The sequence below is a fragment of the Triticum dicoccoides genome, chromosome 7B, assembly GCF_002162155.2.
Source record: "Triticum dicoccoides isolate Atlit2015 ecotype Zavitan chromosome 7B, WEW_v2.0, whole genome shotgun sequence".
Lineage (NCBI taxonomy): Eukaryota > Viridiplantae > Streptophyta > Magnoliopsida > Poales > Poaceae > Triticum > Triticum dicoccoides.
In genome coordinates this window covers 386,528,624-386,532,125 of record NC_041393.1, presented here as the reverse complement: position 1 = coordinate 386,532,125, position 3,502 = coordinate 386,528,624, and positions in this window count along the sequence as shown.

The following is a 3,502-nucleotide window of genomic DNA, read 5'->3' as shown; positions in this document are numbered from 1 at the left end:
AGGACCCCGTGGTGTGGTGGAGGGCTGGATGAACAATAGACGGTGGAGGAGTGCCCGTGGAGGGGTGGTTGAAAAGGACCCCGTGGTGTGGAGGGTTGGATGAACAGTAGACGGTGGAGGGGTCCTCATGGAGGGGTGGTTGAACAGGACCCCGTGGTGTGGAGGGCTGGATGAACAGTAGACGGTGGAGGGGTGCCCATGGAGGGGTGGTTGAATAGTAGCCGGTAGAGTAGCGCGCGGTGGAGGCTAGATGAACAGGAGCCCGTGGAGGCTGCAGGAGGTCGACGGGAGCCCGTGGAGACTGGAGGAGGTCGACGGTGGAGATGAAAAGTATCTCGTGGAGTCTCGTTTTGCGGTACGCCACACCCCTCCCGATGAACAGGACCCCTGTTTTGACCGTAGCGCTCCAACACAAGTCAGTTTCGTCCGTTTTGCGGTACGCCACACCCCTCCCGATCAACATGACCCCCGTTTCGACCATAGGAGGTCCGTTTCGTCCGTTTTGCGGTACACCACACCCCTCCCGATCAACAGGACCCTCGTTTCGACCGCAGGAGGTTCGTTTCCTCCGTTTTACGGTACGCTAGGCCCCTCCCAATCAACAAGATCCTATTTCGAACGTGGTCGGTCGAACACAAGGCCGTTTCCTCCGTTGTGCGGTACGCCAGGCCTTGTTTCCATTGCCTGTTCCGTCCAAGCCCTCCTGATGAACACGACGACGCATTCCGTTCCGACCCAGCCGGTTGGCTCCCACGCGTTCCGTTGCCTCCCGATGAACACGACGCATTCCGTTGCCTCCCCATGAACACGACGCATTCCGTTGCCTCCCCATGAACACGACGCATTCCGTTGCCTCCCCATGAACACGACGACGACATAGTTTCTCCATTCCGAACCAGCCATGTACACAAGCCCTGGCCGTACGTATGCGCGAGTAGGCGTTCTAGACCCTGCCCGTATGCACGTACGTGGCCATATTTTCTTTCTTGCACCCTCGCCGCTGTACGTACGTGTACATGCTACGTGCGCGCCTCTACTACAACACGTGTGCGCCTCTACAACGACCAGTATGTACGTACACGTTCGCGACCAAAATGACAACGCTACGTACGCTTCGACCAGGTGGGTCCCGACTGTCAGGCACTTCCTTGCGTGCGAAGATGTAGCTGGTGGGTCCCAGCAGTCAGTGGGGGAATCCTTTTTTTTGCCTGGACGCACTTCCTTGCGTGCGAAGGTGCAGCTGCTGGGTCCCAGCAGTCAGGGGGGCGAATCGTTTTTTTGCCCGGACGCACTTCCTTGCGTGCGAAGGTGTAGCTGGTGGGTCCCAGCAGTCGGGGGGTGAATCATTTTTTTTTCGGACGCACTTCCTTGCGTGCGAAGATGTAGCTGGTGGGCCCCAGCAGTCAGGGGGCGAATCGTTTTTTTTCGGACGCACTTCCTTGCGTGCGAAGGTGTAGCTCGTGGGTCGCAGCAGTTAGGGGGCGAATCATTTTTTTCGTGAAATACGGTGGCCTGTCCGATGGGTCCCGCTGTCAAGTGGAGCAATAATTATTTTGCGAGTAATAAGGAGGCACTTCCTTGCGGTTGCCGTGGACCCAGCTATCAGCCTCTCCATGTACAGTCCACGTCCGATGGAAGTCGTTCCTTGACCATGTTGACCACGCCGCGCCGAGAGCACCACGGCGGTGGACGACGACGAGGCCTAGGAAGGGGACAACGCGGAGCCGGGGAAGACGCGGCAGTGGATGCACACGCGGAGAGGAGTACGAGGGTTCACTGGTTCGGCTGCGCAGCCGTCGCCGCAGAATAACAGGGGGTGTGGGTGAGTGGAGGGATGGTCTGGCCAGCGGTGGGAGTAGTAGGGGGCGGTGAGGCCTCTGCGGCAGCACAACCGGCCACGGGAGGCAGGAGCAGGCGGCACGACCGGCGCTGCTTTGGGCGGCTGGAGCAAGAAGACCAGAGGATGAAGAAGCACGATGGCCGTTGGATGGACATCGTATGGTCACTACAGCTAGAATCGTTTATATTGACTAAGTTGACAAAGCCCTTGGTACGTCAACTTAGTAGGCCCACAGGTCAGCTTCCGAAATGGTGCGCCCCAGATGTCAGGGGGAGGAATCATTTTTTGGGCGGGTGAAGCTAGAATATCCGAGATTGAAGAATAAGCACGACATCCGTTAGATGGACACCCAACGGCCACTGCTGCTAGAACCGTGTGTTGACTATAAGTTGACAAAGCCTTGCACACGCATCAACTCTGTTTTTTAGGGGACGCGTCAACTTAGTAAGGCCAGAAGTGTGTGGCAGAGAAATTATAGCCCATTTGAGATTTGTAAGAATGTGTAGCCCATTTTTGAATTCTAATGGAATTTACTACAGCCCATTTATAGTTTGTTAAAAGTACAACCCATTTCAACCAACCGTTCAAAACAGAACTCAATAAAATTTCCCACATTTTGATGGGATCTGAAATATTTTTATCTCGAAATTTCTAGTCAGATTAAATACAATTTCAATATAAATTTATATTACGTAAAAATCCAACGAAACATTGCGCTCGCAACAATTAATGAAATTAAAATTTTCAATATCCAAAAATAATAATTTATAAAGTAATCACGTGTTTGGTGCATTTTTTATAGTTACTACCCAGTTTTTATAGTTACATCCCATTTATTATTTCTTAAAGCCCATTTTCTTGTTAAGCCTAATGCATCCCTCCTAGGAAAGATTTGCAGCCCAGCGGGGCGGAGAATAACAACTTGACCTTGCCTGGGTATTCCTGAAAAAAGTATAGCTGGGCTAGCCATTTTCAGCTTGAAAAAAATTAATATTTGGGCTGGGTATCTGGCCTGGGCTAGACGGAGCATAGCTCGCCCAGTTAATACCTGCAGCGATGTTTTCGTTGTTGTTCAAAGGAGAAAAATTAATATCTGGGCTAAACATCGAAAAACTCTGCAGTGCTCACACCTCAAAAACACAAATACTACTCGAGCTGCTTGGTCCCAGCTGTCGGCCGCTTCTTGTGCAATTCTCTCGTTTATTGACTACTCCAGGAGGTTGACAATGGTGTGGGACCGTGATGTCAGGAAACCAAGAGGAAGCAAAATAAATTATAGTTATATATATATATATAATAATAAGGAGGCACTTGCGTACGTGAGGCTATGGACCTGGTGGGTCCCTATTGTCATCCTCTCCAAGTAAAGTCATCTCCTCGCCCGCGCGCGCTTTCCGCCCGAAATAGTCAGCGCCGCCCGCCCCGCTTCCCGGTGCAGGCAATTGCTCCGCCTTCAAATGACACAACTGCCGTCTGTCTGTCCGTCTACCGCCCACATTAATGATACGCGGTTGCCGATGCGGCTACTCCGGTGCCACACGTCCGTCCCTCCGCCCGCCCACCATTGCTATATAAACTGTTGCGCGGGCCATAGCCGCAGTCATCCGCATCCGTTCCCTTTCTCCTGTCCACACCACTACTGCCCACCATGGATTCCTCGCG